The 18,792-nt window shown below is 30.4% G+C and overlaps 1 protein-coding gene across 1 annotated transcript in view; it reads right to left on the bottom strand.

Annotated features, from left to right (window-relative positions):
• Positions 1–6,710, bottom strand: part of LOC112682511 — a 32,458-nt gene extending 25,748 nt beyond the window's left edge. The window contains exon 1 of the mRNA XM_025553134.1: positions 6,108–6,710. The gene's annotated coding sequence lies outside the window, so the exon portion shown is untranslated. The remainder of the gene's footprint in view (positions 1–6,107) is intronic.
• Positions 6,711–18,792: the final 12,082 nt, after the last annotated feature.

Raw genomic sequence — 18,792 nt, 5'->3', positions numbered from 1 at the left:
GGTATATAGGCACCATATAATTTACTTGAATGAAATCGAATCGATTTATAATAATAGTGGCCATAAATAATTAAAGTGTTTAGGTACACAGCAACTTCACTTGAACCTGAAGTTTAAATCCCCCCCATTGTATTTCCAAATATGATAAATGTATTATTTATATAACTGTACAATCAACTTTCGGTAACTCGAAGTTCAAGGGAAAAAATAAAAATTCGACTTACTAAAAATTTCGAACTATCAAAAACTTTTAGAAAGTATGTTTTTATTTTTAAATAATTTTTATATTAAAGGAATAAAAAAATATGTTTTCTTGTATTTCTACTTACATTTTATTATTTTTAAAAAATTGGTGTAAAGTTAATTGTTTTTGTTTATTTAATACATTATTCTAAATTCTATTTTCTAAAATACCTAATGGTTTAAATAAATAATTTCGGTAAAATATTTTAAAATTATTTATTATGCCTTGGTCTAATAGTTGTAATACAAACGTAGCATAAGGATATAAAAATTGCACTTGAATAGCATTAAAAGTTGAAGTTAAATTGTTTGCAGTACAATTATCAATAATACTTATTAGATTTTTCTTTACTCAGTGACCATTTTTTTTATCTAATTTCATTAACCACAAATTAAAAATTTCAGATGTCATTTAGGATCAATCAGAAGTGGTCTTAATTTTTCTGTGCCCGACATATTTGCCCCTAACAAAAGTATTACTCTTTCTTTGCTATGTTATCCTCCTGAACAAGATTAGCCTTTAAATATGAATGTTTTTTTCAGGTAAACATTTGAAAGATAAAAAGTCATAAGAAATATAATCACCCTTAATAAACAATTTTTAGTACTGACTTTGGATAAGAAAATTCGAGATATCGAAAACATGTCAAATTAATTTTCAAGTTAACAAGATTATTTTAACATTAAGTGTTACTGTTATTTGAAAGGGAATTTTAATTATTTGAGATATCGAGAATTTCGAGTTATCAAGGTTCGAGTTACCGAGAGCCGACTGTATATTTATTTTAACAATAATGAAAAAAAAATATATTTATAAATATATTTTTAATAATTAATGATAATACTATCACGGGTTTTCAATAACTTACTATACTGTCGGTATGGTTGTGAATTATGACGACGATTAAGGCTGATTAGTGATTACTATGTATAATCAGTAATCACGATTTTTAATAAAAGTGATTGCTTACAATTTATATTACGATATATAAAAATGAGACTGTTGTTATCTGTTATTTATGTTGTGTGATACTTTAATGAATTAAAATATGCAATTTTGTTATTACGAATTTACCAAGATTTACAATAGAATTTAAATTTGTAAATTCATATAAGTATATTACATTTAGTGGCCCCCCTTTGAGATTTCTGGCTACACCATAGTGTATAACTAATATCTCTAAAGTATACAATAAAATGATAATGATAATGATAAAATGATAATAAAATGTTAAGAATCTAAAGTATATTTATAATTTATCAACTTTTTTCGAATTTTATAAATATAAACATTTAATATATTTCTCTAATTATGAATATAAATACCAGATACCGATAAAAATCTAAATACATGTCTTCCAAAATAAAGTATTTGTCCAAAAAAGTTTATTATATAGAATATAGGTATTAGTTTATTTTGTAAGTTATATATAAATAGTTTTCATAATTTAAAACCCTTTAAAAACTATATAAGAGTTCTAGACAGGGGCGTTATTTTTTTTTTTTTTGGGGGGGTATACTATGACAAATACCACATTCTAAGAAATTTTTAAAAGTCGGAAATTCTTTATCCAATGATCAAATGCTAAAATTGGTAAATAGTAAATTTTTATTTATTATTTTTTACTCAGAAATCAGATAATATTCTCTTTTAAATACACGTTCATGGTTTATTAAAAGTTGAGAAACACTGGCTCCTCCCCGGTTTATGACAATCGTTATTACGCGAACCTTATAAATTTTGTTTTTAGTATTTTATATATTTCTATATAGGTACGTGATGTTTATAAAACAGTTTTCATGATATCGATATACCTACCATAAAAATTGAGCTCATAATCTATAAAAAAACCTGTTAAAATCGTTCCTATTCACCCCAGACTACGGTATATTATATTTGAGATACAATTTTATATTTTTATAAATAAGTTCTGTAAAGTATTTATTTAATTAGATTTATTAAACTTACTGATAGGTAATTCATAGTCAATAGCATAAGTAAATTAATTAATTTTTTACTATGTTTAATGTTATTATTTAATTGGGTAAATTGAAACGTTTCATGTTCTTTGTTCATCATAATGACATCATTATTCATTACTAATCCTTACATGTTTTGTTCCAAAAAATATTTTATTGATAGTCTATGGTCCATAAATATTAAATATTTAATTATATAGATAACCATCATTTTATAAATATTATGAAGTCAGAAAATTAAATCAGTTGCCCCATCCTTTCAAAGTTAAAATGACGCTCCTGGTTCTAGATTTATCAAGTATTTAACCAATTTAATTAATTATTTATTATTTATAGTTATATATACTCGTACAAATAAAAAATTTAAAATTGTTAATACATTTATTTTTCCATCCCTTTATATTTTATATTATCTTAATTTTGTTATTAAATATATAAAATAATATATATATTAATTATTATATATATTTCAAAAATTATTTATACATTATACATTATTTATACAATTATTTTATTTATACATAAACTTAAAAAGATAATAATAGCTACGCCCTCACAAAATATACTTATAAGGGTACCTAGCTGTAATATTGTATTTTATTTTTTTAAAACTGTAAATTACGAATTTTATTGATAAATAAAGCTTACTAATAATAACTGAACCAATCTGGTCCAAATACCTTAGACAAATACATATTTTGACCCATAACAATATAGTTGCATTGAAAGATTTATATTTTTAAATAAATAATTTCGTTAGAGATCTGATAAAATATTTCTATGCAATGAAAAATTCCTTTCGACTACAACCAAAAATATGGACGTGAATTCTATCATGTCGTCCGATGTCATGTCTTCCAGAAGTTCTTCGATTGATGTTTTTCCTTCCCATAAGACTACACATATAGTTTCCCTGCATTTTAATCCCAACATTTTTTTTCAATACGTTTTCCAATTAACATAATGCGATACAAGTTATAATTGTCTAAATGTTGTGCAAGCGTTTTCATTAAAAGAGCCTTTGCGTAAATAGTCCCAAAAAGAGTTATACAATACTAAGTGTAAGTAATTCGACATTGAAAATACCTTTTTTTCATTTTACTTTTATAGGCGGTTAACATTAGCGCACACGTCACTGCGTAACCTGAACACGCGCAGAAACGAATTAGAAGTTTTAATTGTACATGCATTTCATTAAGTGACTAAAATACAACATTTTAAATTACTCTAATGGATACAATATCCGGAGATAAGTACTCGTATACTTATTCAGGGTTGAGCAAAATGGTAAAGTAAGGTATGAAAGGCTTTACTACTTACGTATAGAGTATACGTTTTATGTGGTATGTACATAGTTTTAAGTCGAAACATAAAATGTTCATGGTGGCAGTTTATTTTTATTGTGATTACATCTTACCTATTGGACCTATTTATTTTCACATATAAAATGAAAGAACACATAATATATTTAAGATTTATGATTTCAAAGAAAACACAAAATACATGGTGTAATATGTGGTAACACATATCGACCATAGTTTAAATGGATTCTTGAAAATTAATATCACAAATCCACCAAGTGGTACACTACTGGTACATCCACTTCTGATAATATATATATATATATGTGTGTGTGTGTATACCTACTTATTGATACGCTATAATTACACAATAATTAATTAGTAATACTAACATACTTAACTTTAAATTGAAATGTACCTTATAGCTCAAGACATTTGTTCTCAGTTATGGCTACACACAAGACTTCTTATTTTAAAATAAAATTGAACTATCGTAATGAACAATGATACAACTAAATAACTTCACTTTATTTTATAAGTAACCGTTATTCAGGTAGAAAATAAGGTTCATTCAGACGAAACTGATCGAACACGATATTCGATTGTAATAATTATTAAGCTGATAGAATGACATTCAAATAATGATTTATAGTAATATCTTCGGAGGATCCGAGTTTGGTCCTGAGTACTAGGGGCTAATCAGAGATAGTGCTATATTATACTAACATTTTCCTTCTCATTTTAAAGGTTTAGGACTGTCTATGATCTATTTAGACCACAAGTATGGTTTAAAATGTTTTTTATAGTTTTATTTGTTTTTTAGCTTCTTTTCCATTAAAATATAAATTATTAGAATTGTGTTGGTAAAAATATTAAAAATGTTAACATCAAGTATAAAAATTAATATTATATAATATAATTATAGCCATATAGGTAAATGAAAAAATATTAAAAATTTTAGAATCATTATATATAAATAAAAATTAATGGAAAAGAAACTAAAAAAACAAAAAAAACTAAAAAAAACATTTTTAACCATACCTGTGGTTTAAATAGATCATAGACAGTTCTAAGTCTGTTAAAATGGGAAGGAAAATGTTAGTATAATGTAGTACTTACCAAAAAATATTCAGGAACTAGTGTAGTACCTATAAAAATTCGGGACCCAGTTAGTGTAGTATCTAAAATAATTCGGGACCCAACTAGCATAGCAACTAAAATAATTCGGGACCCAATTAGTGTAGTCATTTTAAATTCGGGACCCAATTCGGACGCAGCCAAAATCTTCAAATGTTGAAGTGTTTCGTGTATGCGGTTACGTATCATGGTTGTTATATTGTTTTATTACGATTCATGGAGACACAAGTAATCCAATACCGTACTTCACGAGGGTACAAGAGGAAAGAGGAAATCTCATTTAAGTATGCTCGTACGTACGAGAATATGCAACGTACAACTTCGGGATACATGTTTGTCTTAGTGTTTATTTGAACCATTGCAATTCGTATACAAATGTTTACGATATGTAATTCCTGCAGATTACCAAATCTCGTTGGCATTTTATTACGAAATTAAATCGAAAACCCGACGAAGTACGTAAACACAGTTGATCGATTTGATTTACTTTTGGTGCTTAATTGAAATAATTCGGTAGCGCACCCAAAACCAACGCTCGGGACTGTTCGCGGTAAGTGCATCGAAAAATATGATTCATCCGGCATTAAACACCATTGATAAAAAACTTATTCGTCCGATTCATTGTAGAAAAATTGACGGAAGCGAACTGCCGGAAGCTACCCTAAATTGAACGAAAGTGACACAAAAAGTGAACGCAGTTTGGAAGAAAAACGTCGATGACGATCTGGTAGTTCTACGGTAATCGAACAGCACGGCGTGAAAAACCGCTATAAAAAAAAAAAAAAAAAACGTTATTGGAAACCTGTCGGGAACCGGTGACGACGGTCGAGGCACGACTTCCTCCGCTGTCAAAGCGCGCGAGACGAGGACGCGGAAACCGCCGTACCGCTCGGACACGTGAACGCGATGCGGTACCACAGTGACGGTGAACCGGATACCCTAGACCGGTGGTGTAGCAAGGGTATGGCGAACTGTGCCTACACCAGGGGCGCAAATTGCAAAGGGGCGCAAAATTGTGTAAAAGTCGTATTTATTTTGTACGATCAAATCGAACATTTTCCATATGTATATGTTGTTTAATTACTACGCGTGAATTGAATGATGAAATTGTGAAAATAGCACAAGGATTACATGTAAAAAATTTAATGCGAAGAAATCGATGGCTTTGATGAATTTGCCAGTCATAAATCGAAAAAAGTAAATTTTCAAAAGTTTAAAGTTGACACTGTAATAATAATTTATAAATATATACTTATAAATAAAAAAATTGAATTCTAAAAAAAATTAGCAATATTAAAGGTTAAGAAAAATATGATATCATAACGTCAAATTTTCAATCGAAGTTTGCCAAGGGCGCCGGTAAGTATTTCTACGGCACGCGGGGAACAGAGAACGCGAGCGGAGACCGGACCGTGAAGTTACCGGGGGGGGGGGGGGACAACTTACGCTTTCCGTTTGCAGTGCGTTCGGGTCCGAGTTTTCGGCGAGGCAGCAACTGTAGCGCGATCAGTGTCGACGTCGACGGCTTCAGCGGCGGCAATGGGAACGACGGTGAACCAGCTCGACTTTACAAAATCCATCGTCGGACGCGCGTGCGCGTGGCCCGCGAAACGGGTTCGGAGGAGCAGGAGACGGTAGCTGGGGCGGCAAGGGCTCCGCGGCTTAGCGTCGGGACATCAGCTAGTCGCGGTGGCAGTGGCGTGCGAGCCGATCGCGTCGATCGTCGCCGTCTTCGTCGCTGTCGTCGTGGTCGTCGTTTGGCGTCCGTGCGACATGGCGCGCGCGGCTACTGCTGCGTTCACGCGCACCGGCGGCGGCCCCGCATGCGTTCGTCCGCGGCCGCGTGTGGATTGTTGCGAACCGGTGCCGGCGTGCGAGCGATGGACGGCAGGGATGGGGATGGGGATAGACGAACCCGATAGCCGGTGATAGAGAAACGGGGAGACACGAGTGAGAGGGACGCGCGACGTAGGGCACGGCGTCGAACGAGAGACGGTAGTGCGAGGGCGAACGGTGACGCGGCGACAGTGAACGGTCGAGCGGGTTCGCGGCGTAACGTACACGTCAGCGGGGTCCGGGAATCGCGAGACTTCGGGGGGTTGTGATGCGCGCGCTCGGCAAAGCTCGGGTTCGAAGCAACTTGTGCGTGCAATATTGATCTTAGCATATTTTTGATACCGCGAGCACCGCTCTACACGTTTATGTACACGTTCCGAGTGCGTATATATATATATATATATATACATGTGTGTACGTGATGTACGTGGTACGTGGTACGTACGTGTGTATACGCACGCAAGAGAGTGTGTACGTGCGGATGACGAGCGCTCGTAAATCACTCCGGCCCGGACGTTTTCGTCGATCTGAGGGGTTTTAATTTGCTAAACAAATTTCGAAACGCGCCGACATTGCCGCGGGAACGGCAGAAATAACAGTTTTTTTTATTTTTTTCTCCGTCTTTTCGTTTCCGAATGAAATCGACTTATTATTCCTCGGCGACCGCGTCGCCGTGCACACGTACTAACGCGCTCACGATCACTTCGAGCCGGAGATGTTTTTTGCGCGCGTATCATCGCTCGGATACGCGCGAACAAAGCGTCGTGCACCAAACAATCCCGGTAACCATGTACCGTTTATACGTATTCGTTTAAACCGTATTACGATTATTCCGCGCTGCGCATCAGTGCCGGGTCTGTAATACGTATTGAAACCGTGTTCATAACGGTTAACATAATTCGAATCAACGCGTTTTGTTCAGCGTTTATTTGTTTATTCGAAATACATTAAATTTGTATTTTTTTTTTTTTTTCCACCGCAAACGCAAATAAAATTAATATCGCATTTTTGTGATTTGCAATTTTTATGACTTCATCATAATAGTTTTTACAAAACTCTCGCTAAATAAATCAATATCAATATATTTAAACGAAATCATTCTCGTTACCTCTTTAATTTTTTTTCTTGTTTATACGAGCACATTGTGTACGCGTACGATATGTTTACATAATACTTATTCATAAGTTCATACATTGTGTGTACGTAAGTATTCAAAAACATTTAGGGGAAAACCACTTTCTCTTCATCGTTCTCAAATTATTTACGATGGAATACAATGCTATTTAGATTTATTGTCATTTTAACTGCTCGCATGTGTAGATAATTCACACATAGTTGACGCGTGATAAAAATTAAAATAAAAATGTATATTCATTGCTCAATTATTATTCAAATATATTAACGTTTATGTAATTCGATAGGTGTTTGAGGAAATATTGATATCCGAATGTTTTCTGAACACCGAAAATCTTTTTCGTACTTCGATACAATAGTTCGAAGATACGTGAATAGTACAGTTCGAAACAGACGAAGAAGTTTTTGGTATAAGAGTGAATAATAATTTAATCATGCGAAAAAATATATGCTTCATAGTTTGTTCTAACAATGTAATTGAAGGGTTAGAACGTGCTTTATATTAATCATTGGATTCCAATAATGCGATTAAATAGAGATTTATATTTCTTTTTTGTTTTTGAGAACGGAAAAAATGTATAAAAGGATAGTACTAGAAAGGTTATAAACATAACCAAACTTTTATATAATTTTATATATTTGAGTTGAAAAAAAATGTATATAAACTAATTATAAATAATTATAACGAAATTAATAATGAATAATTTTTAAAAGGCACGGCACACTAATATACTTTATAAAATATTTAAAGTTGACTGATTAGGTTATATTATATTTAATTTTCCGGTCATTTTTATCAAAGATTTAATTTAAAATGACAAAAGATTAATAATTATTATCATTACATAATTTGTTATCTATAATACGCTAAGCAGTATTATTAAAGCATATTTAATACATAAAAATAAATTGAAATATTTGACTCGTATTTACATCATTTTATTATTATTTTTTAAAATAATTGTGTTTAAGTTTAAATTAGTTTGAATTTCATTCCAAACTTTGAAACCTTTTTCTCTGAACGTCTAAAGCATTTTTGTAGTTTTTTTTTTTTTAAATTCCACTTATTTGGGCTAAATTAATGTAAATATTATTTCACGTAGCAATCCAAGTGCGCTGTGAATATAATAATAGTAATACTTGTTTAATTTTTGTGATAACAGTCATAACTCATACATCATAAGTATGTTAGTTGACCTTCATGACTGCTACTTATAACTTAATGATAATTACATTAACACACAAATCTATTACCAGGATATGATAATTTACTGCTACAAATTTGTTGCTCTGAATTCCAGTTTAATATTAACCTACAATTTATAATTATAATCTATAAAGTCCAAAAAACTTTACTATTGTATATTTTGTGTTTTAAGTATAAAAACATATTAATTAATTAAATGTATGTTTATTTATATATTTTTAAAATTATGTATTCTTATAAATGGTATATTATACAATGTTAAGTTTATTTATAATTTAAATATCTTTGATTGTATCACTTTTATACAATGAGTATTGTTCGATGGATTATTATATTTATTGAAAGTCTTTTGTTAATGTATGACATTAATTGATATATTTATTTGCGTGAGCTACATTAATGTGAATTTAACTGAACACAATATGTTCCTATTTTAATGATGCATCAACTATTTTGTCTTACGTCCCAATAGGGCTTTAAATGGTATACATAGAGGTACTGTATTATTGTAAGACGATATATTTTAAATCGTTCTGCATCATAGAGTATATACACGTACTGTATATTGGTATAATACTCTATTCTCTATACAGCTTTTGGTAGACGCCTCTTAATGGTGTCAGGTATATATTTCACTTAAAGATAATCTCTATATACGAGTACAACAACAACTTTTGACTTGTGTACACTATACACTATACAAACATAATTTTTGAATCTTATGAGCATTCAGCTTAAACTTATTTTCAAGCATAAAAATACTGTTTAAATAAATATATCAGTATACTTGGACGATCTTCGGTTAAAAGGAAATAAATAAAAAAACACTAAAAAAAAAGTATTTTTCACTAAAACTAAAAAAAAGTATTTAATTTCACTTGATCTTTATTTCGTATGACTTATTCTTTCATTCATTTTTTTTGATCAACATCCTTTTACTCAATACATAATTAATAATACACTGTTATAATAGTATATATTATATCCTATGAATAAGTAATGATAGATAAATATAGATATATATCTTATTTATACTTATGTATTGTTATACAATGGCTGATGGATTATTCCATTTTTCTTACTGGTTTTTATGAAAACATTCACCGAATATTTGTTTTCGTAATTGGAAGCTAATTTGGATTTATACAAGAATAATCAATAAAAAAATAAAATAAACACTTTAAAATAGAATCGGTCCCTCTTGTCTAGGCACCACCCCATCCACTTGTAGAATCTAGGTGCTTTGCCTGATTTTTTAGAATAATTTTCAATCTACGTGTTTTGATCCGAGCACGCGGTAACAACAATTTTCGGCTAATATAACAGAAGGTCTTCCTCTAATTTCTATCAGAATCATTTGCGTATAATGGACCCTCTAAATCAAGTCCGCGAATCAACAACGAAGAAATGTTCATGGTCAAGCCATAATGATTATTCCAAAACATTAATTACGTGTGTAGGCACAACTAAACGACCCTATTAAAGCGGCCCTGTTAAAGCATTTTGGGGTTTAATAACGGTGTTTTATTAGATCATCAAAATAAATTAACCACATAGAATCATATGAATTATAATGACTCGTTTAAAAACGTTATATGTCACCAATGAAAGTATTAAATGTAGAAATATGACATGACATGTTGATACAAAAAGGTAAAAAAAAAGTACTCATAAATACTTCTAATAAAAACGTTTATCATTATCAAAATGTTCTTTATCTGTTGTTTTAACTTACTAATATACCAATCAGATCCAAATACTGTTTTTTAAATGATGAATGATAATCTAATAACTCAAAACTTATTTTATTATGTTTTCTTCGTAATGAATAACATTTATTAATAAACTTACCTACCTTTTTCAGTCTAGTAAGAGAAACAAATAAAAATTAAAGTATTTAATAAATTAACCACAAGTTTTTCTAGAAATTGATTTTAAAAAGGAAAATTATAAAACAAACTAAGCATCTGAGGGAGCCTGTTTTCACCCAAAATCAATCTTTTGATTTTTGTCCAAATGATTTGTTTTACCCAAACTTAAAAAAAGCGATTTAGTTTTCGCTCAAAAAAAAATATTAACTATCGTAAACAAAATTAACATTTCGGTTACTACTGTATTTTTTTATTTTTTTTATTTAAAATCCTATTAGATCCGTATTTATATATACCTAAGTGTAAAACATAGTTAATACAAATATAAGAATTATAAAAATGATTTATTAAAGTTATGGCACATGGATTTGATAAATTCGTAGCGTGTGAGCTGACACGTTACACAAACTACACATGTATTGTGTAATTTTAATGAGATTTATTTCTTATAGCTTCAGCGCTAAGTATTCTAAAACATTTGTATGATTAGTTTTATAATAAATTTCTGTTTGAACTTCATATTCTGATTTTTGACCTTTCATCAAACAGGAGTTTCCAATATAAGTTCTTCTTCTTATCGTGTCTAGGCTATAATATAGATGTTTTGTTTTGTTTTGTTATAATCTCTTTTTACTCCATTGATTCGCTACTTGTATAACCACATCTGTTGCATTTGCCAGGTCTTCAAGTGTGCATGGCACACGGTTTAAGGGGCACACTAGTATATGTTGTTCTGTTTGTTCACTTCTATAGTTGCAGTCTACGGTTCCTGCGTTGTATCCTCACTTCCGTACATTTTTTCTTTGTTCGTGCAACACCTACTCTCCATCTATTGATTGTTTTCCAGGTGTTTCATTTGTTGCGATATCCGGTTGGGAGTAACAAAACAAAGCATCTATATTAAGGACTGGACACGATAAGAAGAAGAAGAATATAAGTTGAAATGCTGAATGCGTTTTATTATTTTTTTTTCACATGACTCGTTTCATATAGACTTGTTGACAATGGTAGCCAAAATGGTTTTTTAATTTAAAATGTATAACATTGCTAATTTATGAAACTAAATCTCTCTTTTTCAAGTTAGGATAAAAAAGTTAATTTGTGCAAAAACCAAAAGGTCGATTTCGGGCGAAAACCCCTATACTTAAATATCTTCCACCTAAGTCTTTACAAAATCAATAAGCATTTTTCTTAATATTCGGCATGTTAAACTTTAACGGGTAAATTTACAATGCTTTATAAATTTCCTATTTTTATTTCGTTTTCATAAATTATTTCGCATTATTTATTCTAAGATTGGGTATCAGAGAACTGAAAAATATTGGTTTTACATACATTTTTTTTTGAGAATTCTAGTTCAATATGTCAAAGAGTCTGGCTTTATACTAGGTATACAGCAATTTGTAAAGTATTAGAATATAGTATCACGTAATTTGTTCGTCGAAAATAGTTCGCCCGATGATTATTCGCCAATAAGTTATTCGAATACGACAATTGGTGGCGCAAACATTTTTCGTATAAAAATACAATATATACAATATTACATTAGATATATTTAATACCGATTTGATTTAATATAAAATGTTGCTCATTTCATACACGTTTTAAAATTGTATCGATATCTTATCACACAAACATCCCACTACTAATGAGTTCGGCAACAGTATTCATAATAACTAACAGGAGGGTGTCAACTATCAGAAAATCATGTGTTCGAAAATGTGTGAACGAAAATTCATATCTTTGAAAAACCGTATGTTCAAAAAGTTTGATGTTTATTTGTTCGAATGGATATACTTCAATTTTAAAGAATTATACAATTATCTAACCTAAAATTATATTAATATAAATTCAAAAATATTAAAAGAAATTCTAATACTATTGAAAATAAAATATTAAGTATTAAACTGTATTATTATTATAGATTTCTTCCAGTATAATTAAAATGTATTATTATAAATATATATATATATATATATAAAATAAAATAAATTACTTGTTAAGTTAAATTATGTGCAAAGCCTTTTAAAAATTCCAACTTGTCTAAGTTATTATCGTCATCGTAAATACTTTGTTAAATACATTTCAGGCGAGTATTTTGTACGTCAACGTTTTTTTTTTTTGTTCTTTTTGAACTCCGTCCTTGTATTAGCTGTTCGACAGCTGATTCTGTTTTTTTTCCCTTTGTTCGCACATTACAGCAAATCGATTACATAAACGAAAATAACAATGGTATTAATTAGTAAATAATAATAAAAATAACAATAATACTAATAAAATACATATGCGAACAATTTAATTAAATTAAGAAGCCAGCGGAATAAATTAAATTAATGATGGAGTGGATAACAGGTATGAAACGAGAGTTAAGAAGAAGGTTGGTGTCGGGAGTGATATAACGAAAAGAAGATAGGAATGAGAAAAGGAGAAGTCGGTTGGGAAAGAGGGAAGGACATTGAAAGATGATATGGTTAAAGTGGCAAACAGTGTCAACGTGATGTCGTGTACAAAGAGGAGAAGAGTTTAGAGAAAGCTTAAAGGCATGGTGGAGAAGAAGACTGTGTCCTATTCGAAGGCGAGTGAAAGCGATGATCATTTTTTTTAGATAACAGATAACCCCAAGTCGTTGAACCATGGACGCCGAGTGATGGTTGGAACAATCTGTCTATGCCAAGCACCATAGTTAGGTGGAAGAGAGGACAATTTTGTTTGCCAAGCTTTTTGAAGGATCTTTCGGTGGATAGGGAGGAGATCGGAAGCCGGTATTTTACAAAAGGAAATATGATTGGTGTATTTAGTTGAGAAAGCAAGATGGTCTACACGTTCATTGCCAGTGATATCTAAATGGCTGGGAATCCAGAAAAAATTGACAATTTTATTCTTAAGGCTGAGATGATAAACCAAGGATTTAATGATAAGAATAAGTGGGGATAAAGAAGAATTAAACGAGTCAGAGGCGATAGCGAGTAAGCAAGATTGCGAATCAAAGATAATTAAAAAATTATTAAATTCAAGGCGGGAAATAAATTGTAAAACATTGATAATAGCATAACATTCAGTAGTGAAGGAAGAAGTGAGAGCGTTAATTTTACCGAAAAAGGAAATATTGAGCGTAGGGATATAAAATGAAAAATTAGCAGAACTAGTAGATATGGAACCATCAGTAAAAACTAGTAAAGAGTTAAAAAAGTTGGAAAGCATGTACCTATTCATTGAATAAAGATTCAACTAAGGTATGAGGGAGACGCGATAATTCTCTAGACGAATAACCAAGAAATTTAGGAGCGGCAATGATATCAGGTATAAATAAAAGTGCAGGATATGGGATATCATAAAATTGTAACCACAGGCTAGAATTGTAGATGGTAGAAGAAAATCTATGGAATGAATAGGCGATAAAAGCAAGGATAAGGAGTGTTTTAGACACATAGGACCACGAAGATTTGATGGACGCGAACAATTGAAAAATAGAAATGTTGGATGAAGATAGACATTTAAGTAAAAATTTATCGACTAGGCGGCAACTTCTCAATTCAATCGGAGGACAGACACATTCTACCTCTAAGCAAGCAAGAGGAGAGGAGAGGAGTGAAGGGCGCCGATAATGGTGTGAAAACAAGCAGATAGAATGGAGTTAATTTTTTCCCATATGAAAAGGAGGACGAAGCAAAAAGAAAAGAACCCTAGTCTGATTTAACTCTGATAATAGCATCAACAATTTTTAAAAGATATGAAGGATGTGAGCCCCAAGTAGATCCCGCTATAGCACGAAGAAAGTTGAACCAACGAGAATGTATACCCTTAAGATATTGAAAATGTGGAATCCATCTAAGTTTGGGATCGAGCTTTATACCTAAGTAGGTAACAGGAGAAGATGGTTGAATGATATTGTTATCTAGAACTAAATGTGGATGAATAAAAATCCGTTTACGGGTAAATATCATAAAGTAGCTTTTCTCGGGAGCTGTTGTGAAGAATGAATAGGAAAGTTGAGAAGAGAGCATTTTTAAAGCGTTATTTAAAATATTAACGGATCTATTCGTCTATCTATGGTGAAATTAAAGACAAACATATGGGAGACATGTAAACATTGAAAAGTAGAGGGCTTAGACAACTCCCTTGAGGTAAGCCCCTAAACGTTGAGCTTTTTAATATAATTCCCGATGAGGAGGAGAATTCAAGGAAACGAAGAGAAAACAACGAAAAAATAAAGTTACAAACCTAATGAGGAATGTGAAGTGAAACGAGTTGGGAAATCAGAGTGGGGATGTGTACGGAATCAAACGCCCCTTTGATGTCTACAAAAGCGACACACAAACATTTTTTTGTTACAGAAGGTGTCATAAATTGGGCTCACAAGCGATGACAGGCATTCCATTGTACCAATGCCACGTCGGAACCCAAATAAATTGTTAGGGATGAAATTTTTCTTTTCTAAAAGCCAGTTGAGACGTATTTTAATTATGAATTCAACAATTTTGCACAGAGCAGAGGATAAGGCAACGGGTCTAAATGATGAAGGATAAGATTTGGGCTTAGGAATGGGAATAATATGATACCATTTCCAAGAATCCGGAATCGTGCCTGTGACTCAGATGTCATTAAGAATACGTAGTAAGCATTCTGCAGAATTATTGGACGTATTTAATTTAATTCTGTTTTACTTTGCACTTTTTGTGTTAACTTATAAAAGTTAAATAGACCTGAAGCATAATTCAAAGAATAACCATAATTTTATTAAAATATTTCTAAGCTATTAACTGTTTTAACTTACATAGATTAGAAGAAACTAGCCTATTTATTTTCTTGTGCCATGATTCTACAACATTTGTTGTTCTTGGCATACTAAGATTCAGACGGTCAGCTAATGACCACATTTCTAGAGGAAACATTGGTGGATTACGTATGGTTTGTTTTGCTGGCCTGCCTCTCAAACGCATACCGGATTTGGCTTTAACATACGTTTCCTCAAAATATTTTGATAATTGTTATTCTGCTTTAGTTTTAAAAATAGAGAGATCATTGCAGAATATTAAAAGTTTGAACATTTTTACGTAAAGTTCTTTTGTTTTTTAAATCATTAAAGCGTATACAAATGGAACAAAAATGTGTTATGTTGTGTCATTCCTCGCTTAATTCAACCGTTAAAAACAAGTAATTGACAGCAAATATTTGGACATAACTCAAAAGTTCCATCTACTATCCAACAGTTCAATTCTTGTAACAATATACAATTTTTATTGGTTGTAAACAATAAAACTTCATGAGGTTTTTTTTTACTAAAAATACATTATCTGATAACGTTACACACATGGATAAGGATAGGTAAATCATATATGTTATTTTTGACTCCAAAAATACTTCATCATTACGTCTATAACATTTAATAATTTGTCGAGCAGCCTCTTTACTGACATGAGAATTAATTGTTTGAGACGTTCCTGTAATTGCTGCGTTGTGTGTTGGTATTGGTTTATATTAATTTTCTCGAGCATTTCTTTTAATATTTTCTTTTATTTTTCTTGCTCCTATACTTATTGGATCAGCTCCGCGAAAATGATGATTTTCAGAAAAAATACAATTTTTGTCAATATGATGTACATTATTTTCACTTTTTAATCCGAATTTTTGCACCACATTGTTTTACACAAGTCCAATAAAAAATATGTATAAATCATTATTAATTCTTAGAACTACACAACCATGAATACTCTATAATATTTGTATGATAATTTTTGAAAAAACGCGTACCTAGTTCTCAGAAATAATAATCAACTACGTGTGTCGCACTATACTGACGATTATGTATACATAATGTCAACTATAACGTACTTCAAATGTTAACATGTAGGATATGAAATTTCATAATGCATATTGTTGTACTTATCGATTGCTTCTGGATACTAATTAAACAATGTATATAATATATGGATACTATTCATGAAAAACCAGTTTTTCGTATCGATATATCGATATCGATTATCGAACCATGTTCTAGATTTAATTAGTTTACCAGTTTTGTTTTTAAATTCGAACAAATAACCTTTGAAATACATGACTTTTCGAACATTCGGGTTTTCGAAGATATGGACAAATTTCGGTCACACATTTTCGAACACATGGCCGTCGAATAGATGATCGGCACCCATAACTAACCAAATCGGTTACAAAAATCATTTAACAGTACAGCCAGTATCATACAACTAGTATTTTGTCCGTCTTATTTTATTTTACCGTAAAAAGTATTAAATTACTATGACTTTAAAATATAGCATATAAAAAGTGACTGAGGTACAGATGTACTCATACACGAAAGCCTCATTTCCTATCGCGGAAAATAAATGGGAACAAAAGTTTATTAGAAATGTAAATTATATAAAAACTATAAGTGTGGTGGTCAATGGCACAATTTTTTTTCGTCTACACTTAATTCATCCAAACATCTATAGATAATAGAATTGATACATCAATTTGAAGATTTATACATGCGCTCCAACAAGAAGGAAGTATTAATTATTTAAAAATTTAAAAGTATTTTATGGATCACGGTAAAAAAATGTACAGATTATAATAACTGTACAATTTATTATCTGAATGGTGCATACAATTTTCAATTGCAAATATAATAACTATGTACCTTCTTCTACAAACGTGGAAAAATACTTAACTACATTGTATTTTTTTTCTATTTTTCATTTATTATTATATTTATCAATTATGTATACGAGTAAGACTATTTTTTAAAAAAAAACTATATTTATTGAAATTTTAATTTATTATTAGCTATGCAAACCTATTTTGAATTTATAAAATACTGAACTTACGAGCAACTGTCGCGCAAACTATTTTCGGAAAACTATTCACGAACATCCCTATAATGTATAAATCTAGTTCCACCTTTAACTTATGGGCATATGGGGTGCATGTCCGGAGGCCCCATCTAACTGAGGGTCCCGAATAATAGAAATTACGACTTTAAATTTTAATCTGTAACATATGCGATCGTGTTTAAAAAATATAATTCTAAATTCTAGAAAAAGAATCTTTGGTAAATGGTAACAATAAAGTGATAAATAAATAATGATTGCTTAATTGCGTGCAATTACATTAGGTATATATATTAGATTTTTTAAATTACGTAAATAGTTATGGCAGAAAGTATTCTAGCAATTTACCGCTATTAAACGTAATTAAAATACTAATACGAGTATATTATAATGATATTGTTTATAGGTAGACATTTATTTTTTAATTGTGATAATTGTATAATATTTGAGTTAGTAAGAATAGTTATTGTTTAAGATTAAATCATGGTTTTCGAAAAATGTCTTAAAAAACAAACAATTTAAAAAGTAGCCATTTGATAGACAGAAGCTAATAATGTTTTCATTACATTATTTTTTGATAAAGAAAGAGTGAATTAATTTCTAAAATACATATTTTTTATTTGATTTATTTATTATTATTATTATTATTACTATGCTACGCTATATCTACGTTTACTTGTAAGAAGTTATACATATAGAGCTTATAGTATATATTACTACAGTATTAAACAATTAAAAATCTCAGTTTGCTTGAAATTGATGCATTTAAGTTATTCCGTATTTATTTGATAAATCAATGTTTCATTTATTAATATCTAATTCGCTATTAATCGATTTAGAATTATTGGTTGGAAAATCAGTATTAAAATAAAATAAGCGTTCCATAATAATTGTTTGAAAAATCTGAAATCATATATTAAACAATATTTGAGTTCAAATATGGTACATCATCATGCCGTACAAAAGTTAATTTCAAAACGGATGAAAATATCTACATTCGAAAATACGTAGGTATGTTCAATAGGTTTCATTTTTTTATTTTTTTTTAAGCACAATTTTTGAAGATAATTTAGTTTTACCGACTGTAGACGGAAAAGAATAATTTCGATTAAAATCTAAAACATATAATAGTTTTAAGTATATTGGATTATGCAAACAGTAAATTTTTAAATTAACCAATTTAAGCCAAACTCTAAAGTCAGATTTCAGTGTTTACACATAAATAATTCAATTGTGTGTAAAATATTTTTACCGTA

The sequence above is a fragment of the Sipha flava genome, unplaced genomic scaffold (genome assembly GCF_003268045.1).
Source record: "Sipha flava isolate LNK unplaced genomic scaffold, YSA_version1 205_pilon_pilon, whole genome shotgun sequence".
NCBI lineage: Eukaryota > Metazoa > Arthropoda > Insecta > Hemiptera > Aphididae > Sipha > Sipha flava.
Note: the sequence above shows the minus strand (reverse complement) of the source record. Positions and strands in the feature narration are given on the sequence as shown.